This window comes from Anser brachyrhynchus, assembly GCF_964034855.1.
Source record: "Anser brachyrhynchus genome assembly, chromosome: 3".
Lineage (NCBI taxonomy): Eukaryota > Metazoa > Chordata > Aves > Anseriformes > Anatidae > Anser > Anser brachyrhynchus.
In genome coordinates this window covers 88,485,332-88,496,175 of record NC_137696.1, presented here as the reverse complement: position 1 = coordinate 88,496,175, position 10,844 = coordinate 88,485,332, and the positions used below count along the sequence as shown (strand labels likewise).

Below are 10,844 nucleotides of genomic sequence, written 5' to 3'. Positions count from 1 at the left end.
CATTGTTCATTAGAGATAGAAGGATATTAGTGCCTGGTTTGTGACCACTGTAGTTAAACACCTTAAAGCCTATAAGTAAACTTGCCTGTAAATCAAAAAGGCAGAGAGTTTTCTCATTTCATCAAGTGTAGTTTTACTGTCTGCTGTCACCACAGCTGTCAGCAGGATGCTTAACTGCTCTAATTGTCTAAGGGCTCATTCCCTCACCCTAACTAATTGTTTAGATCTGCTAATCTGCATCCGTCATCTGTGAAGGGGCTAAAGCTGTTCTCATCTCCCGGTTTATAGGAGTCAGCTATAGTGAGTCCGTAACAAGATCTACAGGGTTTACCTACTACCCTGTGGCGAGATTATTGCATGCAATTGGGTAAGTGATGCTGTCTTGTGGCTAGTGAGGATAAGGATAAAATCTTTAGGAGATGGTAAATCACAGCAGCTACTCAAACTGTGACTTAAGCAAAAATAATAGCACAGTAAATGGCTTCAGTCCTGCCACACAAACCCAACTAGGAATGGACAGAGGGACTGCATCACTGCATCAAAACTTTATATAACTGAGCTCTTAAGCAGATCTTGCTGTATTTGCCATGTGTATGTGCTTTTCTTTTAAAATTAGGTATGAAAAAATAATTATGTGAGTGTTGTGTTGCTTCTGTATATCAAATCCTTTTAAAAATGATTCATTTTATTTCAAAGGACTTTCATCTTAATTTATTTACACAAGTTTCATATAGTGTATAGCACTTTATTCAGTCAAATGTTGATCAGAAACCATTTATTTAAAGACCCCTTTGAGCATACACATATGGAATACCATTGTTTTGTGGGTTGTTCTTTTGTTGTTGCTTGTTTTGCTTTTGGTTTTATTTTAAGTACCCCCTGGAAGCAAGGTTTAAGATTCTCTAGGATTTTCTGGTCATTATATTAAAATTCCCCTTCAGTTTGCCAATTATTTGTTGTAAATAATATTGACTTGAAATTATCTAAATTCTGTAAGCAAGATTCTGGCTTAAGTGAGGACCAGCCCCCAGTCAGCAAATCCCAGGTTGCTTCTGTTACCAGTCACAAATTACTGGCTGCTTATCCTACCTTATGGTACTAGTGTAGATGAAAGGCTTGATCAAATAACGGAAAGTTTGTTGTTGTTGTTGTGACTGTAAGTTAGCATAATGACTTATTTACCTCTATGAAACCTGCCTGTGGATATTTCAGTCTGCCTGAATGTTAACCATAGTTCTCTGTGTGGGTCTATTACACAGCCTGGATCTCTATGTGAAATTCATAGCAAATATTTGATCTGGATAATTGTCAAGTAATATCCATTCTCTTGTTTTACCCTTTTGCTTTTCAGCCTTAACCTCTGATGTTGCTTGTCCTCATTCCCTTCTTTCCCCCCATCCAGGTGCCACAGCTGCCTTGCTGAGGACGCTAAGCCACGTTGGAGAAGCCACGTGTGGTCAAGCATCATCATAGATCTGCTGCTGGCCACAAAGGCACTAGCTACCAGCTGCAGGGATGGGAAGGCTCCTGCCAGGCTGAGGAAACACACAAGTGGTATTTAAGGTATGTAGCCGTTGATACCCTGTATTTCTCCTGATAAGTATGGGCAATTGGAAAGTTTGTCTCCAAGAAGCTTGCAACTTAGCATGTGTAGATACAGTGAGCTTTATATGAAGAGGATGCCAATAACTTATAAAATACAGCACGGATAGGTTTCTTTTGAAAGACTAAGGCTTAAATTGAAAAGATAGGCAGAGGACGGAAGGAGAGAAACAAGAAAATTCCTGTTTTACAAATGGATAGTATAACCTCTGAAACCCCATACTTATAACCCTTAAAAATTAAGGATAATTCTTTAAAGTTAGTCAGTTAAAAAATCCCTTTATAGACAACCAAAACAAGTAGGGTTTGCTACATTCAGATCTTAAGTGAAAAAGACAATGTAAGGCAAAGGGGATCCTAATCTCTGCACTTCAGCTAAGTTCTTGAAGTGTGATGGGATGACTTTTGCCCTAAGAGATTAACTGAATTGGTCTCACACAGGAAATCTATGGCAGAGCCAGGAAGCAAGTTTACTGCAGAGTGTTACTTCTAAGACAGGACCCCATAAAATCAGTAGCCATCCATAGCCAGGAGATGACCTGTCCTCTGCTGTGTTCACTGTTTCTCTATGGAGTTTTATTTTCAGAGGAAGTGATTACAGCCTACTCTGTAAGACCTCATTCCTCATTTTATAAATGTTCAAATCTTAATAAGAGTACAATTATGAGAAAGGAGGTTTTAAATGAACCAAGTCTGTGCCAAGTAGATGAAGGAATCTTTGAAGTGATCCCACCTTTGATTTATGTACTGACTAAACCTTGAGTTTCAATCTAGATTTCCTCAGCAAATCTCTTAAATCAAAAGTTTCATTGCGCTGCATTTCAGGAATTAATCTGACTGTGAGACTAAGGGGAAAAATATTGTACCGCAGAACAGTAAACTGCTGTAACTCTGAAGTTACACTCGAACTAAGAAAAAACATGCTTTGCATTATTAGCATGATAGGGCTTTAGCCAGCCCACAGCTTCCTGCCGACTCTTGGCCTGCACCCTTATTCTTGGGGAGGTTTCTGGTTTGGGCCACATGTTCACTGAAATGTGTTCTCTCTTCATGGCTGAGTCACCAACTCCAATCAGCCTAACAGGGATGACAGAGCAGTGTTTTAGATTGAACTTAGCCAAATATTATTGATATGTTGTGTTTCATAATTATTTTGGATCTTCCTTTTCATTGCAGGGGAGATGCGTTTTGCCTCTGCAGCCACACAGGGCTGACATCTCAGGTATAATGCTTCTTAGAGAGTCACAAGGTGGCCTTTGGTCTCTTTTCCTTCATGAACCCAATTTAGCAGAGAACTTAAACACAAAAAAGGGTCCCTTGTCAACAAACTACATTGGGCAAGCTGTGCTTGATCTCAGGGCAGTGGACCTGAGCAGTGAGCCCCGTGCTGAGGGCTGCAGACTAATGAGCTCTGTTTGAGCCGATTGCAGTGACTCAAAGTGAGAGTGTTGAGTTTGAGCTCCTTCTGGCAGAGGAAGGGCTGGGGGCCCAGTCTCTCTTTGCCTGGCAGAGTGCCCTGACCACTAGGGTAGCATGCAGAACATGATCAATGCTATTTGGATAATGGGTCAGAAAGAGCATCACAGGAGTGAATTACACTCCTAAATCCAGCCAAAAGTTTCAAACCTTAAATCTTAGGCATGTTCATCCAGGATATAGTGAAGATTTCAAATACAGTTACTCTTTTGGGGTCCTCAGTGTGTTGTGGTTGTCTCCAGCTCTTTTATGAAGCCATTTTTCCTATCCTTGCTCTGTGAAGTCTTCTTCCAGAGATGGGCTCTCCAGTGTCTGGCTGAATCTGATGCTCCACTACCTCAGGAACCCATGAGCAAAATGATGGTGATAACATTTACAAATTAGTCACTCACCGAGATGAAGAAAACCACACAGGAATCAAAGACTTGTATCATTCAGAAAGTAAACAAAGTTATTTTAAATTAACTATTAAAGCCTCTTCAATTAATATAGCTGGTCAATAAGTCTTGCAAAATACTTTAATAATTAGCTGTGCCAGTCTTGACACCTGTAGGAAATGGCAAGAAATGTTACGGTGTGTATGACTAGACCATTACTTGCCATTAATTCTAACCAACAGAAACTTTAAAATACATTTTATAAAATGAAACAGTCTATATTTAAGAATAAAATCAACTTGCTTCCGTCAGATCCAAGGTCAGCTGAGGGGAGACACAGGATTATTTCCAAGAGAGGCAAAAGAGTGGTATGTTCAGTGAACCAGATGTCCTCTGCTGGGGCTGGTGGAGGAGAGGGATGTCAGCAGAGGAGAGGCAGGCAGGTGCAGGAGGAAGGAAGGCTCTCTGTAGGAAGCCCTGACCAGCCAGGGCCAGCCTGACTGATGCATGTGTGTAAGACATCTAAAGAGAGACTGAGCAGTGAAAGGCGAGCTTTTTCCAGAAACTGTGCAGAAAGTGGACAAACAGGGTTGTGCTGCTGAGCTTGGCATGAATGGTATCTGTTTCTGCTTTCCCTGGAAGAGAGTAGTTTGAATGGGCGTGTAAAGAAATCACAAGGAAGGGAAGGAATCAATAGGGACAGGGGTCTTTTGACACACACAAAAAAAACCAAAAACAACAAAAAAATAAAATAAAAAAGACTGAATATTATAATTGAACAGACTTTGATCAGTGGTCAAACTGAAAAAAATGTTTTGTGCCATTCACTTATTGGAATAAATGCTGAAGATATCAAAGGAACATAGTAATCTCTCTGGACTATGCTATCGCACTATAGACATAAGTCAAGCTTCTCTCTGATTTATTAAATTCTGCTCTTCTGTGAGCAGAGCTTCTCTTAAGCATCCACTGCCCCTTGACACCCTTTTTCTTAGGAGTGTCTACATGCAATCAGATTTCTTTTCAAGCCTTCTCATCTACCACCTGCCGTCTTCCAAACTGGTCAGTGTCTTCAGTTATTATTACTGTGAGAGACACTATATAAGAAAATTGAAATGTATAAGAAAAAGAACAACAACAAAAAAAAGATAATGGCTAGAGCAGTTGTGATGTACCAAGTGCTTAAGGTTAACAGCAGCTTTATATTCACAACTCTGTTGTGCAGTGGCTTCTGTTACACTGCATACAGTTTGTATGCTATTAATGTTACATACATTGCCTAGATGAATGAATGTTGTTATACAGTGTTTATTCTCTCTCAACTTATAAGTCCCTGGATATAAGTTTCCATGACAAATGAGAACATGCTTGAGTGATGCAAAAACAGAGTTTTCTTTAAAATGTATTTGCACCCATTTCCTTATATTTTAGTAGCAGCAAGTATATGATTGATTAGAGGACTGTTTCAGATGTTTTATTTTCTCATGTGCAAATTCAGAGTTATTAATTATAATGTATTTAAGGGTCACAGAGGAGTAGGGGAGAACCTTGGCTGCATTAGCCAGTAATATCTGTTGAAGCTGCAGGCTCAAGCTGAGCTTGCAGCTCTGGTGTCTGTAACGGCTTCTGTTTGAGGAGTCAGGAATAACTGTCTCCAGTTTGAAAAATATGGGAAATTTTAAAGTGCTCTTGCCTCATTTATATAAATATATATATATATATGTATATATACATACATACTTAAATTTGAATCCATACCCTATACACCTACAGGAAGCACCTTGTATATGAAACTGCAACATGGAGGTAATTGCAGAGGACTTGAAAGCTCAGCTTTTGACAGAAAAGTTCTTTTGGTGTCTTTTTTGGCATCCGTGCCTATGGCAGGGGGGTTGGAACTAGATGATCTTTGAGGTACCTTCCAACCCAGGCCGTTCTATGACTCTTTTTCTCAGGAATCAGAAACATGGTGGTCCTAGAGAGCCATGGTGAGACTGCCCTGCCTTGGCAGATCTCGTTGTCTATGTGGGGGAACCAAAGGCCTAAAACACCAGCTATACTGCTCCATCTGCAGCTCTGGCTGCAGATACTGGCATGCTCCAGCTTATTTAGCTTAATGGATCTCTTCAGCTGAGGTGATCGATACCACTCTGCAGTCTTGTTTCACTGCTACTGCTCCTTGGCTTTTTCTCTTCTGCACTCAGCCTCAGCTTAAAACCAGCAGGGAGAGTGAAAGGTGTTGAGTGACCAGCATTTGTAGAGCAGATTGAGTCCTGCTGCACTTTAATGTGTGGAACAGGACCTTAAACAATCATCTGAAGATAAATACATCATCAATAGAGATGAGAGACTTGTACCAGCCTACTTTCTTATTTTTGCCTTCTTTGGTTTCTTTCTGAGCAGCAGAAAAGCACTAGTGAAAGCCAACAGGCCCCAGTTCAGCCAAGTGTGCTCTGGACTTGCTTAAGTCCCCCTGATTCACTGGTGTGTGGATGCTGGACGGAGGGAAGAGTCTGCCGTGGGCTGAGTCACTGTCCTCAGCAGACCTGGTCCTTTCTACGGGGACAATTGGCTTCATCACAGATCTGAGCACTGGGGTGTTCTTACATGATAGGTGTTCAGGTCTGCGTCTGTTCTAGCAGTTTATTTCTTATTACATTAATGGCATAGCTTTGTGTAAATAAACAAAGTCTTAGTTTCCTGGGAAAAATGATGCTTACATAGCACTTACAGTTCTCAAAGAACTTCTGTTCAATCTCCACACTAATGTGGTTTCACAAGAAGACTGAGATTATTTTATTGCCCCAGGATGCCAGGAAATTTTCATTTGACTTCCTCAGATCTCTAGGATAAAAGTGGGACAGTAAAGAAAAGAATTCCCTTTGCTGTCTTAGATTTCTGTTCTTCAGGAAAATATGTTATGTTTTCTAAGATCTGATATTCTGTAGTTTATTTTTAACTTAGTGACAGTATTATTTTACTTTTTTTTTTTTTTTTTTTTTTTTTCACAGAGGAATATCTTGCCCTCTGCTGCTTCCTGTTCCTGGCCTTTCTTTATAGGCTTCTCTTTCTGTGAAGAGCGTAGATAATTCTTTTCCACTTCACTAGTTTTATTCATTGTACGTTTGCTGGAGTCGTGTGCAAGGTTTGGTGTTGAAAATGTTATGCCATGGCTCACCGTTAGGTATCATGAGGTGATATCATGAGCACTTGATGAGGAACCACACATCTTCAAAACACAAAATCCCAAAACTCCCAAATAGCAAATCCAAGCCCAGCATTTTAACCCGATGTGAATTTCAAGAGCAACTCACTCCAAAAGTTTTTTTTCTTGTTTTTTTTTTTTTTTTTTTTTCTCCTTTTTAGCCAAACCAGGCTTAAATGGGACAGAGAGAGCCAGACACACCTGATTGCAGCCAGGTTTGCCTCAGCATCACAGGAGCATTTATGGCATTTGCTGTGGGAATAAAAGGCAGCAGGGAGCTATTTCTCATGCCTTTTACTGCTCTGCCAGCCGCAGAAGATGCTCTTTTCCACCTTGACACTAGGATCCACAAGGAGCAAGGGCAGCAAGTGTAGGAAGCAGCAGAAGTATTTATATCAGAAGGGTGATGGAGGCAGGATGCATCACTGCTCGCTGGCTCAGGCCATTTTAAGGTGGCGTTGTATTGCTGAGGGGATATAAAGTAGTCTTGGAGAAACTGGCTCCCAGGCTTACCAACGCTTGCTCTTTGTGTAGGTTCAGAAAAAAATAAACAAAAAACAACAACAACAAAAAACACTATTAAAGTAGGGCATGTGTTTCAGAGGTGGCTTGGGAGAAAAGATGAGATACTGAACTTAAAGAGTTTGAAGCTTGGTTGTGGGTTACTGTGAGCTGGGATATAACTTTTAGAAATTGTATGGGTCACCAACATGAAAATACCTCTTTTCTTTTGTTTTTTTTTCTTCAGCTAAACTGCATTAAAACAAAGGTTATATTGTTCTAAGTACTATCTCATGTCAGCAATTACTGGGGTAAGTGAGCGTTTGTTCCATTATTGCTTAATCTGGGCAAAAACTGTATTTAGCTAGAGAAATGTCTTCTTACTTGGCAAGCTTCTGGATCTCTGTGTACCCTTCTCCTAATTATCAGTTCTTTATTGAGATCTTCACAGACAAATCTCCTGTATTTTTGGAGGTGAACGCTGAGGACAGCTGGCTGCAGGGAGCAGTGTGTGGGCTGGGTGAGTGAGGTGATGGTTTCTGTTTGTTTGTTTGCTTTGTTTGCTGTTTTTGTTTTATTTTTGTTTTGGAGTGTGGTGTGGGTGAAATGCTGAGGAGCAAGAGTCTCTTCTGTGTCTGTTCCTATCCACTGAGAAATGCACAGAAGTAATTGGCATGAGGTTAACAGAAATAGTCATGGTTGTCCTTAATTCCCTTCCAAGGAAAATCAATTTGCCATTGTCCCCATCAGGCCCGGAGTTAGCTCAGTGAGGAGGGTTTCCGACAGTCCCACTCACGGGCTCCAGACGGAGGCTTTCAACTTAATACAGCCAAAAAGGCTTGCAGGTCAGTTTCTTTTACAAAAACACACTTTTTGTTGACTTAAACGTTCTCCTGCTGCTACGCTTTGCTCCTGTGTGGTCACTTACCTTGTGTCCCAGCCCCAACCAGAACAAATGATGTATGGCGAGCTCAGAAGAGAAACACTCTGTTCCCTATGACACGCCAGAGCCTTCCCCACGTGGCTCCTGCGACGGCATGGTGAGGCAGATGAAATCTCTGGGACACAAACCAGTCTTTCTCAGTGCTGGTTCTACGTCGTTAGGTTTCTTCCCATTTCAAACATCCATGTCTGTTAACATAGTAATACACTGACTTGACGTCTGGACTTTCGCAAAGGCATGCGAGACCAACATCTTGGGAAGGGAATAGGAAGGCATGTATGTGAGTCATGCACTTTTTTTTTTCTGATTTTTTTTCTTGGATTTTGTTTTTCCACCTTTTGTATAGTCTCTTTTCTTCATATATCTGGTGGATTATTTACAGATAAAACTAAACTGTAATACTAAAAACTCTCTCTCTGTTTTCACAAGCCTTTTGGTAGCTAAATTGCACATGAAATGGAAATCCCAACTTTTGCCCTTGTAATAACATATCTAAAATCCATGTCAGGCACTAACTCCTTCAGATTTTATTATTTTGCATACCCCTCATTTGTACACAGAAATGTCTGGATCATCTCCTGTCTCCATCCAGATTTAGTAGCAGAGTGCTGCAGTGGGACTTCTCACTGTAATACTGAGCCTTCCTGCACATATTCTGTTCTATTGATTTCACTGACATCTCATTAAAAGTTATTTTCATTCCTCTGTTTTTAAGAAATGTTAATAGTATATTAGGTTTGTACTGCTGAAGGGACTCTACACAAAAATCTTTGACAGTAAGATTGATAGACCTTAATATATTACTTACCAAACTCTTTAAAGATAATATTACTTTTCAAAGAACTAGACTTCTTCCAAGCAGCATCTTTTGCCCAGCCATCTTGTTATACAAACATGTCCGTGGCTTTGAAATGGAAATAATTTCTTCTAAATAGCTATATTTTGATTTCCCTGGGCCCCATAAGATATGTCCCTCAATTCTTATGAGGGGGCCGAGTTCAATATCTTGCATTTCTCATGTGCTGAGTTACAGTCTGATCTGGTTTTGCTTCTTTATTTTTTTAAACTTCAAAAACATGAATTGTTTCACTGTACAAACGAAAGAGGTGTCAAGCGGATACAGTACAAAGTAGAAAAAAAATCTTGTCAGAAAGCAATCAGTTACCTCCTTAATACTTAATATACATATATATACACATATATAAAAACCTCAAAATATTTTGACAATCAAATTTTGTGGTTTTAAGGTCACAGACAAAAGATCTTTCCTATTCCAGATGAACTTCCATCACAGAAGGCTAAAATCTTAGTCAGGTTATAGTATTAAGTATTACATTACTTTCTCATGTTAACGTTTGTTCAGACATATGTTCTTTTCTTTCAAATCTTGTCGGACTTCGTATGCCGTTTTTATAAGACAGCCTTGACTCTGCACTAAACCATGCCACTAACACGTTACTTAATCTAACTGGCACATTGTAAAATTTTACACATGCGCTCATCCAGATAATTACACAATTAATTTTCACTTAGTACAGCTGAAACGGGGATAATGAAATTTCCACTGGTGTACTGTTACGTCCGGGGGTTAGGGGTCAGCTTCCTGTTTGGATAAGGGTGAGTTTAAAGAGGATTTCTGACAGTCTCCTTACTTCAACTGAGTCTAAAAACATTGCAATGGAATTTCAATTTACAGCTAAGTTCAATGGAAGGAGCAGATGTTGGGAGTGTGCCACTACCATTCTGGGAGTGCTTTCTATGCAGGTGTAGACAAAAGTCAATGTCCTCCAACCCACTCTTTATATGAAGACAGTGCTAAGCTGACACTTGATATTAATTTCTGCACTGAACTGTAGCTGCTCAGTGCTATGCAGAACTATCCCCAGCCTGAACAGTCATGGAAAGTCTTCCAGTGTTGTATTTTTTTTTTTTTTTTGCATTTTCAAAGAAGTCTTCTAGACAAACCATGAAGGTGGGGCTCTTCCCTCCAGGTCTGTGTGTTAGGGAAGTCCACACAATAAAAAGGAACCAGAAAGAACTGAGATGAGCTCCCACATCTTTGACAAGACCCCAGCTTTGGCATCAAAACATACAGTGGTATATAAAACCAACAACATTTTTATATTAAAATGCAAACTTTGTGAATTGTAGTGTTTCTGATGGCTTCTTTCCTAAATTGGAATAAGAAGTCTAATGTATGACTTGAAATTTCTATGCATGCATACTTACTCATACCCCTTACTCTGTCTGTAGTTGTCCCCAGCAGACTTGCTCCTATCTGCAGAGTTTTACTTTTTTATCCTGGCCATTCCCAGATAGCTCACCTTAGCTGGGAGTTACAGAGGGCAGGTGCTGAAACTCCCAAACACCTGCTCCTCCATGCAAGCAATGACCCAGGAGTTATTTTTCTTTGCAGGGGCTTGTATGATACTGTTTTCGATTTGTGATGAAAGCAGTTGTGATAACACACTGATGTTGCAGAGCAGTGCTTGCACAGAGCCAAGGCCTTTCCTGCTCCTCGTGCTGCCCTGCCAGAGAGGAGGCTGGGGGTGCACCAGGAGCTGGGAGGGGACACAGCCAGGGCAGCTGGCCCAGGCTGGCCAAAGGGATGGCCCACATCATGTGGCGTTGTGCTCAGCAACAAAAGCGGGGGTAAAGAAGGAGGAAGGGGGGGACGTTCAGAGTGATGGTGTTTGTCTTCCCAAGGAGTTAGCGTGCATGATGAGCTCTGCTCTCCTGT

At 40.5% G+C, this 10,844-nt stretch overlaps 1 long non-coding RNA gene across 1 annotated transcript; it reads left to right on the top strand.

Moving 5' to 3' along the window:
• Positions 1–304: 304 nt before the first annotated feature.
• On the top strand, positions 305–7,441 carry LOC308193577. Its single transcript, XR_013949790.1, has 4 exons — positions 305–367; positions 1,403–1,563; positions 2,779–2,824; positions 7,409–7,441. It is a non-coding gene; the product is annotated as an uncharacterized lncRNA (long non-coding RNA).
• Positions 7,442–10,844: the final 3,403 nt, after the last annotated feature.